We start from the raw sequence: 21,409 nt of genomic DNA, 5'->3' as shown, positions 1-21,409 counted from the left end.
CTTATCGAAACTTTTGGGAAAATGCCTACTGTCTCTGACTATTACTCCATTCCTGAACACGCACAACACAATACCAGCACACCAATTTGGCTTTCGCGAAAAACACGGAACTATTGAGCAAGTTAACCGCTTAACATCAGAAATACGAAACGCATTTGAAAAACGGGAATACTGCTCTTCGATATTTCTAGATGTTTCGCAGGCATTCGACAGAGTTTGGCTGACGGTCTGATGTACAAAATCAAAACAACGCTTCCAAACAACACTCATAAACTGCTAGAATCGTACCTCTACAACAGGAAGTTTGTAGTGAGGTGCAACATTGCGATATCCGATGTCCCACAAGGCAGCGTACTAGGCCCAACACTATACGTCCTATTCACAGCAGACATCCCTACAAGCAGCAACCTGACAGTTTAAACATTTGCGGATGACACAGCTATTCTCAGCCGCTCAGATGCCCAATCAAAGCATCATCTCAGCTAGCCATTACCTGGTCGACGTGGAAAAGTGGTTATTCGACTGGCGTATAAAGGTGAACGAACAAAAATGCAAGCAAGTAACTTTCACCCTTAACAGGCAAGATTGTCCACCGCTCACGTTGAACAACGTCGCACTTCCAACAGCAAACGAAGTGACGTACTGGGAGTACACTCGATAGAAGACTAACTTGGCGCCGACACAACGAAGCCAAGAGAACTCACTTAAAACTGAAGGCCAACAGCCTTCATTGGCTTATCAACTCCCGCTCACAACTCAGTTTGGACTTCAAGGTGCTCCTCTACAACTCAGTGCTAAAACCAATCTGGACTTACGGCTGCCAGCTATGGGGAAATGCCAGCAACAGCAACATCGATATCGTTCAGAGAGCCCAGACGAAGATATTGAGAACTATCACCGGGGCACCGTGGTATGTTCGAAACGCCAGCATTTACAAAGATCTAAACGTGACACCTGTAAAAGACGAAATTGCGGAAAAAATGGAAAAGTACATTAACAAGTTATCAACGCATCCTAACCAGCTCGCAGCTCCGAGGAGTCTAACAAGGCTAAGCAGCCGATCACGCCTACCTCGAAACGACTTGCCAACCAGGCAGTAATTTTTTTTTTGGGCCGCTTTTATGATACAGTTTAAGAACTGTACTGCTAATTAGTATTTATACTTAAGATTCGTTAACTTGTTGTTAGTTTTCGGTACAGAAAAGATACAACAAATAAAAACTGGAAAAAAAAAACAATAACCTGTTGTCCTGTTTGGTCCGTTTAAGTCTGTATGTATTAACTCTTTTTGTTACCAACTGCTTTCCTTCCTTAGTGGCGGTGCCGCTAGCTCAGACTTTTCATCACATTTTTTTATCAATCCCTCATAAGCGATGACCCTTGATCGTCGACTGCTTTTGGGAGGGTCAAAGCGAAAGGTCTATAAAACACTGCGGAAACGTGCCCCGCAATTGGCGGTGCTTCATAAGACGGAACTACAATGGATGTATTTACACACGTAGGGTCACCTTATCCTAAGGAGCTCCAAGGGATTAGACGACTATTCGTATTCCTGGAACGGACTCACTGGAGGTATTGGGATCGCATCGGGAAAGATAGTAGATTGAGATCCTGACTCCAGAATGCCTGATGGCGAGTAAGTTCCCAAAGAAACTAATCTTTTAAACTCACTGTTTATTAATTTCACACACAGATAGAAAAATTAAAGTTGCCCGAGCTGCAACTTAATGGCTCATTAGTAGGGCTGCGATTGAGCTATGATTTGCATTTCATGCTGCCCGCTATATTCCCAATCCTCTCCTTGGGTCATTGGTCATAATCCAGGCAATTTAAGAGAAATCCCGGAGCGAATCGGGATTATTCAAACAGTAGATCGCCCAACGGCATTCCCAAAGGGTGGCGCTACCAAAATCATCAGCCCTATCGTGCTACCTATCGAGAAGGCCCTATTAATGCAACATGTTTCTTTAGTTTTTTTTCTCTTATTCTCTGGGTACTTTCTCATTTCACTTTGTATACAATCTCACATTTCATTTCTGTATTTTCGATTTTATCAGGCAGACCCCTAGCATTTTATTCATAGAAATTCTATTAAAAATTTTGAATATTTACGCGGCCTTGTTCCTTTTTCCATTTTTCTTTTTCAGCTAATTTAGTTAAATTTTTATATAGTTCATTTGTTTAATTTTTAAGCTTGAAGCTTTTTACATTATATAAACTATTTGCAAGTGACAACAACTCTGTTTTTCGTTATATATTTTTGTATCATTATTTCTAGCTACGACTGTAAATTTTCAGTTATCTTTGATATGCTTAGCGAATTTTGTTGTATGCCTTATACAAAGTATATGTACATTTTCTTTGTTGTTTGTTCTAAATTGTGTTTGTACATTTCCAATCTTGGTCGCTTGTAATTGTTTGCCTTCGTCTACTTTAACAACAATCGGATTTTTCAAATTTACACATTGCCTAAATAATCTGAGTAAATGAGTAATGAGTCCAGTTCCACGTCCGCAACCACTTCCATGATGTTTACTTCTGCCTCGACCGCCTCTTTGATTCGTATTCTGATATCGCCTACAGTCTTGTTTTTATACCCGTTACTCGTAGAGTAAAAGGGTATACTAGATTCGTTGAAAAGTATGTAACAGGCAGAAGGAAGCGTTTCCGACCATATAAAGTATATATATTCTTGATCAGGATCAATAGCCGAGTCAATTTGGCCATGTCCGTCTGTCTGTCCGTCTGTCATCTGCCATCTGCTGCCTTTGACTAGTTAGTTTATGTTTTTAATTCTTTTCCGTTTATTTGTTTAATATTTATCAAAAGTCTTCTTTTGGCATTAGTATTTCTTAAAAGTTCGCAATTTTAATATTGTCTTTCTTTTTTCTATGTCTTTTACACTTCTTCTTTTTGTCGCTTCACTTGGCTTCACTTGAACAACATTTATTTTTGTCAAACTTGGATTTAGTTATAGATCTAGGATTAATTTTATTAACCTTGCTCTGCTACCATGCTTATAATAAAGTGGAAGGGTGGTAGCTCTGCTACCATCTTAAAAAAAAGTGGATTTCTTTATTTATTTATATGTATTTATTGATTAATGAGCATGTGCTTTGTGCACTTCATTTCCGTTTCACATTCTTTGAGCAAGTAACTTAATTATCCACTACCACTTCAACCTCCGAAGAGATAAGTCGTGCCACTACAGTTTAAGGCCTCGCTTTGCGTAAATCCAAAACTCTTATCAGCAGAATTTTGCATAAATAAATATCAACCACAAAGAGAGAAAAAAAACACAACAACAAAAACAAAAACCCAATCCCTCTACCCCGGGCTCAAGCCCTCAAACAACAATCATGACGGACCCACCAGACATTTACAAAATCACCTCAAAATCATACCAATCCCATTTAGGCAACATAATTGTTATTAAAAGGAATGATAACAGCTCTTTTGGAAGAGTATCTCCATTAATTGCAAACAAATCTGTGGACTTTGCCTGTGGAGGAGAAGTGGAGGGATGCAAGCGAGCAAGAGACGGCAGCCTATTAATAACAACCAAAAACGAATTGCAAGCCAGAACACTCCTGAAACTAACAAAAGTCGCAGATGTGGAAGTAACAGCAACCGAACATAAAACATTAAACTGTTCAAAAGGAGTCATTTATTGCAACGACCTTAGATATATCGACGAAGACAACATTCTAAAAAAAATAATGAAAAGACGAAACCCCAATCTTTGATAGCAAAATCACCTTAGTTGAAACTGGATTGATTATTATTATATTTGAGTGAAATATTACGAGTCGGTTACGAAACAGTTCAAGTACGTGACTATATCCCACTTCGATCCAAAAAATGCCTCCGCTTCGTTCACCCAGCACCTATATGCAAAAGTTTAGAAACTTGCACCAATTGTTCGGAAATAAAAAACACAAACGACGGAGAAACATGCTCTATAAAAAATAACTGCTTAAATTGCGGAAACAATTCTGACATTAACCATCAGCTTTCATAATAAATCAGGAATTAACAGAAAAAGTTGACCATAAAACTGCCCAACGCATATGTTTCGAACAACACGCCCAAATCAATAGAATTATTCATTATAGCGCAAACCTTTCCATCCCACATACCTCACCCAACTTACATCCATACAGGGTTCCATGGTGGTATAAACACCTCGAACAATTACGAAAACAAAAACAACTTTCCTGGAAAAAATTAAACCGAACTATTACTGTAGAAAACATTATCGACTATAGTCGCAAAAACACAAAATGTAGGTTTGAATTATAAACAAGAGAGAACGTTATAGTCGAGTTCCCCGATTATCTGATACCCGTTACTCAGCTAGTGGAAGTGCGAAGGAGAGTCTGCAACACTGACGTTTTTTGGCGCTTTGTGGGCGTTAAAGTGGGCGTGACAAAAAGTTTTTTGGGAAATTAATAGAAATTTACAAGACTAATACAAAAATGAAAAAATATCAAAACATTTTTCAAAAGTGTGGGCGTGGCAGTTTTGGGCGGTTTGAGGGCGTTAGAGTGGGCGTGGCAGCATGATTCGACAAACTTGCGCTGCGTCTATGTCCCTGGAGTCTGTATGCTTAATCTCAACTTTCTAACTTTTGTAGTTCCTGAGATCTCGACGTTCGTACGGACAGACAGACGGACGGACATGGCCACATCGATTTGTCTATTGATCCTGATCAAGAATATATATACTTTATATGGTTGGAAACGCTTCCTTTTGCCTGTTACATACTTTCCAACGAATCTAGTATACCCTTTTACTCTACGAGTAACGGGTATAAATATGCATGCCATGTCAAACCCAGTTAACAATGAGACTACATTGGCTAGCAATGAAATTGCTAACATATTTGCACAATACTTTTCTGACCTCTCCGGCGACTGGAACTTTTCAGAGGAGTTTCGAAAAAATAAATACAGAAATAACCTACATAACTATACGCCCTCCCCAATAGCCCAAACCATAGAAGAAAGCAAAACATATCTTGAACATATCTCAACCTTACAAATATTAAAAGGATTCCTCCTTATAATAAATTTTAATAAAAACACAAATAGAAACATCAGCTTAGACATCCTATTAAACGATATAGAAAATTTGGGCTCCTACTCAGGAGCATTACTATCCCTATCCAAATGCAAACATCTCCACATATGTAAAAAGCACCACTGTACTTGCAAGACTTGCAGCAACAACATCCAAATTCCTACAGTTACTTCCTTAAAAATTCTAGGAATGACCATAAACAACAAATATAAATGGAAAACACACTGTTGGATTGTAGGGGGCTGCTGTTCTGGAATTTTCCAAATATGCTGAAATAGAAACACTCGAAGAAAAGCGAACACTAGAACACTTTTCGTAATTGCGGGGGCGCGACCGGGCGTATGTTTAATCGTTCGTAATAGTTTTTACACTGAATCTTATTCTACTTAGCTAGGCTCTCCCAAGCGCAGCGGAGACTCCTTGAAGACTCTGTGGTGAAGCGCTCTTTACCGTAAGAGGGAGCGGAGAGCGGGTGACAGTCCAAACCCCGTAACTTGGACACACACATAAGCTAAATAATAATAAGCTACTAGATGTCGCGAAGGCAACGGTCATAGCCAAATTAGAGTATGGTTAGTTTCTATACGGCCACGTACCCAAAAGTATTATAAACGAAATAAAAACACCATTCAACTCCGCAATCCGTCTAGCCCTCGGAGCCGATCGCTCCACCCCAACAAATAACTTACTCTACGAATAAAATATTCCCTCTTTAGAAATGAAACGAGACCTTCAAATAGACAAGCTATCACACAACCTAATTTCTTCCAAAAACACACCAATTTAAAAGATCGTTAAACATAAAAAATCAAAAAAGAAAATAACACCAATATTAGACATATTACCCTACAAACCAGTAAAACTTTATAAACACAGGCCATCATGGACCCTCCCCAATCTAAAAGGCACATCACTCAGAATCCATAAGAAACAAGAAACATCTCCAGACCAATACAGAAAACTATACGAACACACAAAAAATAACCTTAAATCTCATAATTTCATATTCACTGACGGCTCAAAAATTAACTGCACAATAACATTCGCCATTACAACGGAAACAAACATCTTGAAATACGGCATACTGCCTCCATATTCATGTTCCGACTCCCTATCAGCAAAAGACTCAATCCTAAATACCCATAATAACAAATTTTACCCCAACAGAATACGACCACTAATAAAGCAACATGCTCCTAAAATTAAAATAATGTGGATTCCCGGTTATTCAGGTATTACAGGAAATGAACTAGCTGCAAATCAGCAAGCAATATGCTACTTATCCTCACCCCAAACATAAATAACACAGACATAAAAACATCTTAAAGATGAACTTGCGACAAAAAAGAAAGAAACCCTAATAAACTACAGTCAATGGTACCAATCAATTAATACGAATAACTCACACACCTGTGATTACCTTAAACCATCCTGCAAACTAAAAAAACCATATTTGGCAACACTAACCCTCTAGATCTTCCGGATAACATACAAAAACTCATACTTTTCCCCAAATCAACCAAATTATACAAAAAAAAAACTCTGAAACTAGTAAGACAAATGTACGTACCAAGCACAGCAATTATTTAGTCTTTAACTAGATTAAGGTACAAACCCATCGTAAACCAACATAGCCATAGGCCCCTGCAGCAAGTTGTAAACTACTCTATCTAATATAATAAATATATAAATAAATAAAATGTTATTTAAAATTACATTATGCTTTATCAGAACAGCTGATCAAGACATACACATTTATTCCAACAAATATATATACTTTATATGGTCGGAAGTGCTGTTGCATATTAAGAGGACTTACACAACAATCTAGCAGTAATTTTTTCCGGTTGTTAAGAAGAAGGTTAATGTAGCCGCGTGGGCATTAATATGCGACCAAATTCCAATTAATATAGCTGTGCTTTTATTGGAAAGTTGGAAAACTGACAATACCAATTTCCAAGTTTCTTTTTAATTCGGAACTTTACAAATTGTCGGCATAATTTTGAAATTCTGCGCTAGTTTGCTTTGGACAAAATTTCAACGGAATGCATTTCCTTGCTTAAAGGAAATGGGTTTCGCGCGCAGGTTAAAGTGGCTCACATTGCGATCGTAGGCACGACGAATATTGGCCTGCATGTCTTTTCAAATAATGGGTAAATTACCCGCTTGGAAAACATGAAATACTAGTAAAGTTCCTGTCACACTCGGCCGTATTTCGCTGTGGTGAGTTTAAAGTGGTATATATGTATATATATATTAGCCGTAAACCCCAATTCAGTAAGAAACGCGTTGCATTCCGAAGCTTTGAATTGTGCTCTATTGATTTCCTATCAAGAGCTCACAGCGTACTAAGGTGCGGAAATCTGGAGCTGGAGATAACAACGGCAGGCAAGGACAAATACAGGGAGGACCGAAAAGAAGGGAGCATACCGGAGAACATGGAAGAAGAGCCGTCCGAGGAAGAAGTACAGACCATCCTGGACAAGCTTTGTTCTCTTAACATGCGTCACGGGAACCCGTCAGGCATTCCGTGTGCCTGACAAAGCACTTTTGCTCTAAATTAATTTCGGGAAATCTTCGCTATACGTAAATTTAGCTTTTAATGCAGTGTATGTGTCCTATTGATTTGTGCTGTTCGATCTGCAATTAAATTAACTTTCGCGACTTCACATACATAAAGAATTTGTGTCAGCTATATTCGGACAAAATTAAATGGAGTGGTTACGCAAGACTTCACATACATAAAGAGTTATATATGTGCGGGCTGCATAGTCTAACAAGAGAGAACGCTATAGTTGAATTCCCCGACTATCTGATACCCGTTACTCAGCTGGTGGAAGTGCAAAGGAAAGTCTTGAACACTGACAGCTTTTGGTAGTTTGTGGGGCGTTGAATGGGAGTGGCAAAAAGTTTTTTGGCATATCGAGAGAAATTTACAAACTAATAAAAAAATTGCAGTTTTTGGCGGTTTGTGCACGTTAGAATGGGCGTGGCAACATGAATCGAACTTGTAACTTGCGCTGTGTCTATGTCTCTGGATTCTGTATGCTTAATTTCAACTTTCTAGCTTTTGTAGTTCCTGAGATCTCGACGTTTATACGGACAGACGGACTTGGCCAGATCGACTCGGCTATTGATCCTATATATATATTAGGATTTATATATATATAATTTTATATATATATTATATATATATATATTATATATATATATATTATTAATATATATATATTATATAATATTATATATATATATTATATATTATATATATATATATATATGGTTATATATTATATATATATATATGAGTATATAGTATATACATATATAAATATAATATATATACTTTATATGGTCGGAAACGCTTCCTTCTGCCTGTTACATACTTTTCATCGAATTTAGTATACCCTGTTTCCTCTACGAATAACGGGTTAATAACAGAAGCTTCCGCTATTTCTTTTTTGCGCTCATCTTCCCGCTTGAATTTAGTGTCAGTGTTTCTGCCGCTTATTTCTTGTTGCTGTTCCCGCTGATGCGACATTTTTAAGGCGCAAGGCAACTGATATTTATAATAGATCTGCATTAATTTCGGTTGACGAGTACGTTTTTCATGTGAGGTTGGAAGTGATCGATGAGCTTTTGGCAAATTCTCAACGAGCTTAAAGAACTTGATTTTGAGGAAATTGAAAAATGACTTGTCGTGAGTCTTAAATCCTCGGGCAGGGAGAGATTTTAAAGCGCGCCTCGCAAATGCGTTCGCACTCTACCTTTGCTGACGGCATTTCTCCGTGTAATTGTAGCCATCAGCAGCGTTCAATCCGGACAATCGTCGTTTGGTATTTTAGGCACACATCACTGAGATCCTAGGGCCATGGGCAGTGCAGAGTGCTTCCGTTTCAATGCTTCTCGAACTGTCTGATAAATTCAACGGTCATATTCGTAAGCTGAATGGAATGGGCTCAACGGAACAAATCGCTGGATGCATTATCGCCCAGTAAATGTCCGAATGCTGGATCCATCGAGTCTAGCGAAATGGGAGGAGCATTTAGAATACCCAAAATCTTCAAACATTTAATTCCAACATGGGAATCTATGACATCGTTTCTGGAGCAGCGACGTCATGGCAAGCTATGAGCCTGACTTTTTGTTGAATTTGCCTTAAGTGTGGTCATCAACTGAGGAAGTGCAACTCCACCACACTCTCCTTCATCTGGGAAACTTGCCTCGCCTTTATCTCATGAAAGTTCAAAGCCTAGAGAAAAGCTTGCTTCTGAATTACACCATCCAGTACAACCCTCTGCGTTGCTTGGAACGGCTGCTTCTTGCTTCTTGCACAGGATCTCAGTAAAAATGTTGTGCTTGTAGCCACTGCCATCGTATTAGTGAAGAACGTTTAGGAATCTGCGTTCCTTGCCGTGCTCTGCTCAACTCTGGATTCGCAGATCAGCTTCAACTTAATAGGACAAAATTGGCAGCTTGTGTTACCGGAATAGGCGATTCTAGTTTTGAGACAATTGGTTAGTCATTAACTATTTTAATTCGATTTCGAACGTCTAACTACTCAACCTACATCACTGCTGTTATTGCTTTCAATATCCTTGAAAGTCAGCCGTGCTTGGAGCATGGACTGCAAGAAATCCCCTTACTTGCTTTAGATTTAGGGAGCTGGCTGGCTTATTTAGTACACACGAGATGTTGGCTGGGTCGGTACAAATACCTCCACTCCAATGACGTACCCCAATAATTGATGCTTGTTACTCGTTAAGAGTAAGATTGGCAAATGCTATAGTTCATTTAATAAATGTTCTTCTTGTCTTAATGATAATGGTTAGTTCTTTCTCGTTTTAACTCCTAAGACAAACTATCCATAAGGTTAGGATTGTTTTTAATAATAAGGTAATGCTAGGCCAGATGAGGTCGCTATATTTATATTTTAAGTTAATATTTCGTTATGGGTTCGTCTAGTATTTTAACTACGGTTAATGGCCTATTTTTAATTCTATTTTTTTTTCAATCACCTCCCATAGGGTCTAGAAACACCACTTTCACTATCTAGTTTTACTAATCCTTTCCGATGACGTTTTTTTATAATTTATTCTAGCAAAAATCAAGGAGTGGCGAAAATGTGAAATCAGCTTCAGTCTCCTTGTTTGATTCGATCAGCACAAAAGCAACAGCGACCAAAATCAAAAGTAGAGGAAGCCGACTTATAACGCTGAGACTGCCAACGTCGCAGTGTCGAATGCAAACACCTCCTTTTGCGACCTCTGATTTTGCCATTTAGTAGGTAATGCTTTGAAAAGCTAAAATACTGCGAAAATTCCTAGTTTGAGTGGCAGTTTTTTTAAACACTGCTTGAAAGGCACTGATATACATCCAAATTTTTGATCAGACTTCGACCAAATTTGATATTTATTAAGCAATTAGTTAAAGGAGGCCTCTAAAAGCAGGCCGATCTAGACAGACGAGGAGAATCAGAACGCAAGTGAACAACGTGAAGCACTTAAACAAGAGCAAGAAGCAAGAGAGATAGGGCCGTTAAAGTCAGCAAGAAGCAAGTCGGCGAATTGAGACTCAAGAACCTGAGGTCCCCAAAGGCAAAACAATAGAGTTGAAACGCCTTGCTACAACACCAATCAAGATCAGACCCTGGCGTTGATCCATCGAGTCCGTGTCTCGCTATAGGCGCTGCGCCGTAAGCTTGGCGAATGGCTGGATTTTCAGTGGGAATTATACAGGCGTCTGGCGGTACCGGCCGGGACAGAGCAAGGGACAGGAGGTTGCGGCCAGCACAGGGGAGCCTAAGGACAACAGCCCATCTTTACCCCCCAGTCCAGTACCCACGGCAGTACCTGGGGAATTTACCATCAACCATCAGAGGAAAATCCCGCAGCACACATTTAAACTCCAATTGGACTAGGAGAAAGATTAATGTACATTGGAATTACAAAACTACAAACGATAGTTTACTGGTAACCGTGCAAACATGTTTTTAAATGCGGTAGGACAAACATACAAAATCTTTTGAGCGAACCGCACGTACTACATAGCGAGCAGACCAGCAAAATCGGTTCGTTACGGTATTTAATGGGGCCTCGTGGTGTAGTGGATAGCGCAACTACCTGCTAACCACGGGTCGTGGGTTCAAACCCCACCCATGACGAGAGCATGGCCATACAAAAGATTCCTCTCTGAAATGCTTTTCTAACTTTTAGAAAGTATTCTTCGACATAATAAATGACTAATAAATGACGACATACAGAGGAAAAATGACGACCTCGTCAGGATAGCCAGCAGCGTAGGGCTCGAGATAAACATAGCGAAAACAAAAGCTATGCGCTTCAACCACTCTAGGAAACATCAACATAAAATGGGAACCCATATCCAACAGTGGTGGAGTTGATGATGATGTCTCCAGTCGTTTTGGCCAAAGCCCGCTCAGCATTTGGGAGATTATACCGCATATGGAGAGACCGACAATCAGCCGACGAACAAAGCTCAGGATCTACAATGCGTTTGTGAAATCCATCCTGCACCCATAATACTATAGTGAGACATGGCTCGCCACGAAGAAAATAACGCAGAAGCTACAGGCTTTTAGCAACAAATGCCTGAGAGTCATATGTGGGGTATTCTGGCCAAACAGAATAGCCAACACAGAACTGTGGCGCGTTACAGACGAGTCCCCGATTCACATACAAATAAGGAAGAAACAAGAGAGAACGCTATAGTCGAGTTCCCCGACTATCTGATACCCGTTACTCAGCTAGTGTAAGTGCGAAAGGTCAGTTTTTGGCGGTTTGTGGGCGTTAGAGTGGGCGTGGCAAAAAGTTTTTTTTGCAAATCGATAGAAATTTACAAGACCAATACAAAAATGAAAAAATATTAAAACATTTTTCAAAAGTGTGGGCGTAGCAGTTTTGGGCGGTTTGTGGGGCGTTAGAATAGGCGCTGCGCCGTAAGCTTGGCGAATGGCTGGATTTTCAGTGGGAATTATACAGGCGTCTGGCGGTCCGGCCGGGACAGAGCAAGGGACAGGAGGTTGCGGGCCAGCACAGGGGAGGCCTAAGGGACAAACAGCCCATCTTTACCCCCCAGTCCAGTACCCACGGCAGTACCTGGGGAATTTACCATCAACCATCAGAGGAAAATCCCGCAGCACACATTTAAATCCAATTGGACTAGGAGAAAGATTAATGTACATTGGAATTACAAAAACTACAAACGATAGTTACTGGTAACCGTGCAAACATGTTTTTAAATGCGGTAGGACAAACATACAAAATCTTTTGAGCGAACGCACGTACTACATAGCGAGCAGACCAGCAAAATCGGTTCGTTACCGGTATTTAATGGGGCCTCGTGGTGTAGTGGATAGCGCAACTACCTGCTAACCACGGGGTCGTGGGTTCAAACCCCACCCATGACGAGAGCATGGCCATACAAAAGATTCCTCTCTGAAATGCTTTTCTAACTTTTAGAAAGTATTCTTCCACATAATAAGTGACTATTCTAACAACTTCCACTTGCCTCAACGCCCCACCCCCTTCCTCACTACATGGGAGAAAAACGGGGGCACCCACATAGTACCTGCGCACCCTGTGTTTTCTGCAAAACAGCAACAACCACCCAGCAGAGCGAGCGCGTTACCAGACTGTTCGCTTTTCTACGAATAACAACACAACAACCGTAGACGCCAATCCCCGATGGCGACAATTGGCAGCCCCACCACTGGGATTAAGCCGCATCTGGCCAATCACCAGATCGGTCGAAAAACTTACAACGATTGATGAAACTAATACGAGAAAAATTCGATAACGACAGGCACCGCAGGAAATGGAGACACTCGCTACTGGAGGTCCGGAACAAAAGGGGAGCAGCCATAGACAGTGACCATGAGTTGGTCATTGGAGAATTTTCAATAAAGCTCAACCGCAACCAATCAAGGAACACTGGCAACAGTCAACACCGGCGAGCTCCCCCCTGAACCTCCACCTCCTTAGCGACTCTACTCTGAACACGAGAATGACGTCCACGCTGCGAGAACAGCTGATCCCCCTAGAAGACCACCCATGGGAGCACACCTGCTTGCAACTAAGGACCACGGCGGAGGAAATACTCGGCCTGCAACAACGCGGAAGATCGGACTGGATATCTGAAGGGACCTGGGACCTGATTAGAAGGAGGAACCACCTGAAGCATCTTGCGGACCAGCTCACACAGTACCGTGAGGAGTATCGCGGACTATGCAGAGCGGTGAAAGGGTCGGCCTGAGGGGACAAAAGAGTACAGCTGGATAGACTTGCGGCAGACGCAGAACGAGCAGCCGGCGAGAACAACATGCGCTTGCTATACCAGCAGATTGCACGGATCACAGGAACCCATCACAAACAGAACAAACCAGTCAGAGATCTAGAAGGTAACCTCTTATCCAATGATGACGCAGTCCGAAGATGGAAGATGGATCAAACACTTCATTGGAATTAGCCACACCACATCACCAAACGTGGCCATAGACTACAGGAGTGTTGTGCCGCCAAGTGGGAGTAGCAGGATACCCTCTGCACCCCCGAATGTAAGAGAAATCGTGAATGCAATAAAGAAGCTGAAGCACAACAGGGCAGCTGGCGAAGACAACATACCAGCCGAATTGCTTCAAGTTGACAACCAACTGATGGCTGAAATATTGCATCCACATTTCTCATATGGGAAGGCGAGACGGTGCCAGCCTCCTGGAAAAGCGGAATCATTGTGAAGCTTCCCAAAAATGGCGACCTTAGTGACTGCAACAACTGGAGAGGGATAACACTGCTCAACACCAGCTACAAGATCTTAGCTACACTTCTGAACGAACGCCTCCAGGAAAAAATTGAGCCAACAATTCGAGACGAACAGGTAGGCTTCAGACCACACAGGAGTTTCGTAGACCAGGCAAATACACTACGCATAATAACCGAGCAAGCTGTGGAATGGAGAGCCCCGCTTTACCTCCTGTTCATCGACTTCAAGAAGGCATTCGACTCAGTTGAAAGAGGAGCAATATGGCGAGCACTTGCAAGAAAACGAGTACCTGCAAATCTCATCGCCATCATCAAATCGATGTATGACGATGCCAACCTGGCGGTACTGCACAATTGAAAAACTAGTGCACCTTTCCAGACAAACACCGGAACTCGGCAAGGATGCCCGCTGTCACCACTTCTCTTCAACATCGTAGTCGACGAGTTAATGAGCGAAGTATGCTTAGGAATTACGTGGAACCTCACCAGACACCTTGAGGACTTGGACTACGCAGACGACATCTGTCTCATATCGCACAGACTCGACGACATACAGAGGAAAAATGACGACCTCGTCAGGATAGCCAGCAGCGTAGGGCTCGAGATAAACATAGCGAAAACAAAAGCTATGCGCTTCAACCACTCTAGGAAACATCAACATAAATGGGAACCCATATCCAACAGTGGTGGAGTTGATGATGATGTCTCCAGTCGTTTTGGCAAAGCCCGCTCAGCATTTGGGAGATTATACCGCATATGGAGAGACCGACAAATCAGCCGACGAACAAAGCTTAGGATCTACAATGCGTTTGTGAAATCCATCCTGCACCATAATACTATAGTGAGACATGGCTCGCCACGAAGAAAATAACGCAGAAGCTACAGGCTTTTAGCAACAAATGCCTGAGAGTCATATGTGGGGTATTCTGGCCAAACAGAATAGCCAACACAGAACTGTGGCGCGTTACAGACGAGTCCCCGATTCACATACAAATAAGGAAGAAACAAGAGAGAACGCTATAGTCGAGTTCCCCGACTATCTGATACCCGTTACTCAGCTAGTGTAAGTGCGAAGGTCAGTTTTTGGCGGTTTGTGGGCGTTAGAGTGGGCGTGGCAAAAAGTTTTTTTTGCAAATCGATAGAAATTTACAAGACCAATACAAAAATGAAAAAATATTAAAACATTTTTCAAAAGTGTGGGCGTAGCAGTTTTGGGCGGTTTGTGGGCGTTAGAATAGGCGTGGCAAAAAGTTTTTTTGCAAATCGATAGAAATTTACAAGACCAATACAAAAATGAAAAATATTAAAACATTTTTCAAAAGTGTGAGCGTGGCAGTTTTGGGCGGTTTGTGGGCGTTAAAGTGGGCGTGGCAGCATGATTCGACAAACTTGCGCTGCGTCTATGTCCCTGGAGTCTGTACGCCTAATCTCAACTTTCTAGCTTTTGTAGTTCCTGAGATCTCGACGTTCATACGGACAGAAAGACGGACAGACGGACGGACAGACGGACATGGCCAAATCGACTCGGCTATTGATCCAGATCAAGAATATATATACTTCATATGGTCGGAAACGCTTCCTTCTGCCTGTTACATACTTTTCAACGAATCTAGTATACCCTTTTACTCTACGAGTAACGGGTATAAAAATGGATGTGGATAGGGCACGCTCTCAGAAGAAACCGAGTAGCATAGTGAGGATGGCACTAGACTGGAATCCCCAAGGAAGCAGGCGAGTAGGAAAGCCAAGAGCAACCTGGAGAAGAACCGCTCACCAAAAACTAGCCCAAATAAACACCACATGGGCAAGTGCAAAACAGACAGCTCAAAATAGAGTTAGATGGAAAGCTCTCGTAGAAGCCCTAAGTTCCCGAGAGGAATAAAAGGAATTAAAAAAAAAAAAAAAAACGGTATTTAACGGGTGGGAGGAAGCGTTTCTGATCCTATTACGTTTGTTTAGCCACAGCAATATGAGTACTTCAGTTCAACGTAGTATCAACTATCAAGTCAAGCGTTTAGTAGCGCTTTATTGTGAACTGTGTTACGCGCACACATTAAATTCCTTAAGCCTTTAGCTATGATAACTATACATAACTACAAAGTCCAGCACATTTTTAAGTCCATTTGAAATACGTTTCGGACAAAGGCCGACTTACTCCAATCAGATCGCCATGTCGCGCAGTGCCCTTAGCTCATCCCTTATTATTTATTAATTAATATTTAGGAATTTATTTATTTATTAATTAATTATTATTAATTGTCACTTACAATTATCAAGTAGTCTGTAAGAATTGCCCTTGATTTTATTGGACGCCACAGTGGTTAATATATGCGCAATTGTATTGTAAGCATTTTTACCTGCAGCGAGAATATCTTGGCTACCATGCTAAAAAATTCATAAGTGCAACCCTCTGGGCTCATAATACATAAACCTCAAGAAGGAAGACGCCTGTGCAGCCAGCACTGCTCTCGTTGGGCGCTCCAAGCCCGACACGATTAGTCACCTGTGACGATCTTATAAACGTCTTTTGAAGCACCGCGATCATATTTTTACCATTTCTTTACACCAATCCACACGATCCTTTTTTTGAGCGATTGTCAAATTGTGCGGGATCCAACGAGAACAAACCTTTTTTACGGACAGGTGTTCATGCAATATCGAATGTATGCTGGTGGGAGAAATGCATAGGCATGCCTCTATCTGTAGGTATGTATTACATGACGGTCTTGCATTATCAGTTCCGTACGGCATTGATGTTTTCTGGCACAACTGTTGTTCTGGACGACCTTCATGGAACTCGTCTTTGAGCGAGCGTCGGCCACGATTAAATTCGTTGTACCAGTTTTTCACAATGCTATAGGATGGTGCTTCATAGCCAAACAAATTTTAGTTCATCGATACACTCTTCTCGTGATTATCCACGTCGAAAGTTGTGAAAAATGAACGCACGAAAATGTTCACGAGTTAATTTCATATTTTAGCCGAGATGAATTATTTTTCCCAGTAAATAAAACCATTCACGATTAAATGGTATTATTTTCTTATCTCTTCAGTCTACCGTTTGAATAATTTACTCATATTGTTGTTGTTATTGAAAATACAATAACATTTTTTTTTTCATCGTATAGAGAATAAAATTCTCTCTTAGAAAAATATATTGGTATTCCTAATCTTTAATACTATTGAAAAAATTCGTGTGTCGAAAATTGAGCACTGCAAAAAAATCATGCTGTTTAGTTGATTTTTCCGTCGGTAAGAACATCGGAAACTATTAAAGCGAGAAAATTGAAATTAAACATGCAGACTCTAGTGATACTAATGCTGCGCAAGTTTGTTGTATAACCTTGCCACTGCCACTCTAACGGCCACAAACAGCGCAAAACTACGACACCTACAGTTTTTATAGTGTTTTAATATTTTCTCATTTTTTAATACTTTTCTAATTTTTTACAAAAAAACGGCCGCATCCGCACTTTTAAAAAATGTTTCGATTTTTTTTCGTTTTACTATTTGTCTTGCCAATTTGTATCGGTATTCCGAAAATATTTTGGCCTGAAACGCAGCGCCTAAAAACCATCGAAAACTTAAAAAAAATATTTTTTTTTCCTATATGGCCAATAAATTTCCCAACAGTTTAGTTACGGTTATTTGATAGTCGAGGAACTCGTCTATAGCGGTCTCTTGATTTTTATTGATTAATACATTTAAAATTTATTAAAAGGCTTACCACGAAGTTGCCTGGATGGGGGAACTCTTTCAGACAGAACATCATCTTGCGGCGAAGTATATGATCCACTCAAATTGTACATTTTACCTTTAGATAAAAAAAAATTGTTTATTACATACATTCATACCAGGAATATAATTATAAATTAAATGGATATTATTTAAACAAAGGACCGAGATGGAAATGTGTGGTATTATCGATGAGCTCCTGCGAGTAAAAGGGTATACTAGATTCGTTGAAAAGTATGTAACAGGCAGAAGGAAGCGTTTCCGACCATATAAAGTATATATATTCTTGATCAGGATCAATAGCCGAGTCGATTTGGCCATGTCCGTCTGTCCTTCCGTCTGTCTGTCCGTCTGTCTGTCTGTCCGTCCGTATGAACGCTGTGATCTCAGGAACTACAAAAGCTAGAAAGTTGAGATTAAGCATACAGACTCCAGAGACATAGACGCAGCGCAAGTTTGTCGATTCATGTTGCCACGCCCACTCTAACGCCCACAAACCGCCCAAAACTGCCACGCCCACACTTTTGAAAAATGTTTTGAAATTTTTTCATTTTTGTATTAGTCTTGTAATTTTCTATCGAGTATGCATTACGAGATTTTATTGTTGTAATTTTAAAAACAATATTTATATTATATTATATAATACCAACGTGCGTAGGTTGATTCGGCTTTGAGTAGACACCGCGCACGCCGGCGCGTATGTTGTTATCTCTGAAGCTCAATCGACTAAACATAACAAAGTACAACAATATTCTTATTTCTAAAGCTTGCCCTACTACCCAAGACAATGACCTAGGCTTACGACTATATTTTCTGTTTCATAAATTTCTGCTGTGTGATTGTAACTACGCCCCTTCTAAGCCGAAGGCTTTCAACAGACTTTTTATAGTTTACAAATCTATTTGAAAGCGGATCTTAAGTAGGAGTGGAAGGAGAAGGTGTCTTAAACACAGCTTTGGCGGTTTGTAGGCGTTATAGTGGGCGTGCAGAAAGTTTTTTGGCAAATCGATAGAAATTTACAAGACTAATACAAAAATGAAAAAATATCAAAACATTTTTCAAAAGTGTGGGCGTAGCAGCTTTGGGCGGTTTGTGGGCGTTAGAGTGTGCGTGGCAAAAAGTTTTTTGGCAAATCGATAAAAATTTACAAGACCAATACAAAAATGATATATCAAAACATTTTTCAAAAGTGTGGGCGTGGCAGTTTTGGGCGTTAGAGTGGGCGTGGCAACATGAATCGACAAACTTGCGCTTCGTCTATGTCTCAGGAGTCTGTATGCTTCATCTCAACTTTCTAGCTTGTGTAGTTCCTGAGATCACAGCGTTCATACGGACGGACAGACAGACGGACATGGTCATATCGACTCGGCTATTGGTCCTGATCAAGAATATATATACTTTATATGGTCGGAAACCTTCCTTCTGCCTGTTACATACTTTTCAACGAATCTAGTAACCTTTTACTCTACGAGTAACGGGTATAAATAGTTTATATGCTTATGCTTATGTATTTAGTAGTTAATACATTTATATAATTTAATTCCCTCTTCTATGCTACATAGGATGTAGTTACAGTTTTAATACAAAAGCTTTGACAATAATTAAGTCTAAAAATTTATTTTAGTGATATAGTAAAAGGCTTATTGATTGCAAATATTAATGTTATTTAGTTGAACATATTGAGAAAAGGGTATTGATAACTTTAGTAATTTTTTTATCAGGAATTCGAATTCAAATCTAATTAGAGTGCACTCACTAAATACAACACTCACTCGCTATACTGAGATCATCCCGTTTTGTTTTCGCATTTTTTTTCTATGGTACTTCAAGGAAGTCTATCATTTCATCACGTACTTTAAACTGTTCAAAACAAAGGTCGCGGAAATAATAAAATATTTTTAAAAGTTAAATGTCATGATAATGTCATTCTGCTTATTCTGCTTACTTGGCGATGGTCACACAAGGAAAGGTAATATCACTTAAAAGTAAAGATAATAATATTCGACGAACATAGCGTAGATTATCTGTATGAACGACCCTCCCTTTTATGAGGACCGTTGTCCAGAGGTCTGCTTCCATTATTTCTTTCTTATACCGTGGGGTTGGTTTATTTCCCAAGCGATTTTTTTGTTTACCAAGACGGTTTCTCCTACCTCAAAGGTTCTGTGTCGTCTTGTCATTTTTTCTCTTCATAGCTGTTTTTCTTGAGCTTCATTAACCATTTCTACTATTTCGCTTGTCATATAGGGAGGAGTTTAATAAATAATGTCGATCGGTCTGTTATTAATGAGTGAATGCACAGTTTTATTTAGTAGTATTGTATTTTATTGTTGCCTAAAGATTTAGGTTGATGCCACTTTCAAGTTTCAGGCATCGAGCTATTTTTAAAAGCGTGCTGTGTGTGTGTTTCCACCTGTCCGTTTGACAAACTATGAAGTGGTGGTGCGTTCGCTATCTCAACATTGAAACGATTTATTAAAAGTGACTTGATCGACTCGGAGTTTATCGACGGCTCATTGTTACAAAATACTGTCTTTAAATAAGGAAGTGCATTAATTGCATAATTTCAGGTTCTAAATCCGTTATCAAGAAAGAAGTTCCTGTCCATGGAAAATATATCAACATGCAATGTCTCGCCTACATGCTTTTTAACAAACCAAGCAGTTAGCTACAAAACTATCGACTAATTGTGAAATTTTAGGGAAAAAGTAGTATTGAAGAATTTGTTTTACATTCTCCTGTGCTGCCCTAAGCGCTCTGTTTGCTCCATAGATACTATTTCCCCTTGCTCGGCTTTATTAAAACAATTTTCATAGTGTCGGGTAGTTGTTGCTCAAACTCAAACACAAGACTATTTTGAATGATACCCTGTACAGTTAATTCGCAGTGTATTGCATTGACAACACCCAGCTTAACCACATCACGAATTCTTCCGAGTAAATTCTCTTTGTTTAGAAATTGTATTATATGCCTTGATATGCTCCACAAAATAACAAAAGTTCGAGTTTAGTCTGCGGTGCCCCTTATCTATTATTATTTGGTTTCTGAGAAAATTAACCGGCTTGTCGATAGTTTCGATTGTATAAGTCGATGAAATTTCGCTATTTATTGTTGCCATGTCTGACTGGGGCTCGTGTTCTTTAATATAAATAGCCTGCCTGGATAGTGCATCGGCAACATAGTTCTCATTCTCTTGCTTATAGAAAATTGTATGCATAATGTTCGTCATTAAACACCTTCCATCTCTTGATTTTTGCATTTCGATTTCTATCTGACACGGCGTACGTAACGGTTGATAATCTGTAAAAATGTTTAATGTCTTGCCACCATATAGATAGTTCCTAAGAGATTTTAAAGCCCAACCGATGGCCAAAAGTTCCCGTTCACTTGTTGCAAAATTAAACTCTCTATCCTGTAAAGTTCCCGAAGTTATTGGAACAGGCTTGCCAACCTGTGATAAGACTGCACCCAGTCCAAAAGCCGAAGCGTCTGTAGTTATGTCAAACGGTTTTCTATAATCGGAATACAACAACATTACAATTTTAGAGACAAGAACATTTTGATGTTTCTCAAAAGCAGAAAATTATTTTTTATCGAAAGAAATTGGTATCTTTTAAGGCTGGCTTGCAGAAACTTTTCCGTTTTCTCCCTTCAGAATTAAAGTCAGCGGTCTAGCTATACAGGCAAAGTATTTAATAACTTGCTAGACCCTAGAACGATCGAACGCTAAACAGATTATTGGGTTGAATATATTTCTGAATAGCTACTTTGCTAGGACTGTACCTCACCTAGATACCGTAAATCCGAGATAC

General features: G+C 40.0%; 1 pseudogene; it reads right to left on the bottom strand.

Moving 5' to 3' along the window:
- Positions 1–19,412, bottom strand: part of LOC120322291 — a 44,154-nt pseudogene extending 24,742 nt beyond the window's left edge.
- Between the last annotated feature and the right edge of the window lie 1,997 nt (positions 19,413–21,409).

Source organism: Drosophila yakuba, unplaced genomic scaffold (genome assembly GCF_016746365.2).
Source record: "Drosophila yakuba strain Tai18E2 unplaced genomic scaffold, Prin_Dyak_Tai18E2_2.1 Segkk50_quiver_pilon_scaf, whole genome shotgun sequence".
Lineage (NCBI taxonomy): Eukaryota > Metazoa > Arthropoda > Insecta > Diptera > Drosophilidae > Drosophila > Drosophila yakuba.
The sequence above is the reverse complement of the archived record's forward strand: the minus strand, read 5'-3'. Positions and strand labels throughout refer to the sequence as shown.